Below are 304 nucleotides of genomic sequence, written 5' to 3'. Positions count from 1 at the left end.
ATTTAAAATGGAGAAAAAGAGAAAAAGAGAAAAGAGAAAAGGAATAGAAAAACGAGGGGAAAGTAGAGATACACGCGAAGGCCAGTCCTGGTTAGGATTTATCTACTTTCCTTCAGATAATTAGACTTAAAAAGCTGAACTTGATAATTATAACAAATGAGCAGATTACTGCCTCGCGTTCTCGTGATCAAAATTTATGAATTAATTGTTAGGAATTTTAACTATGTAGACATTACTTGTTTTGAAGTGACATTTATATGATATATCCACACACTCACACCTACACGCACACAACCGCAGGCAT

The sequence above is a fragment of the Penaeus chinensis genome, chromosome 5, assembly GCF_019202785.1.
Source record: "Penaeus chinensis breed Huanghai No. 1 chromosome 5, ASM1920278v2, whole genome shotgun sequence".
In the NCBI taxonomy this organism is placed as follows: Eukaryota; Metazoa; Arthropoda; class Malacostraca; order Decapoda; family Penaeidae; genus Penaeus; species Penaeus chinensis.
This window is presented reverse-complemented; position numbering follows the sequence as displayed.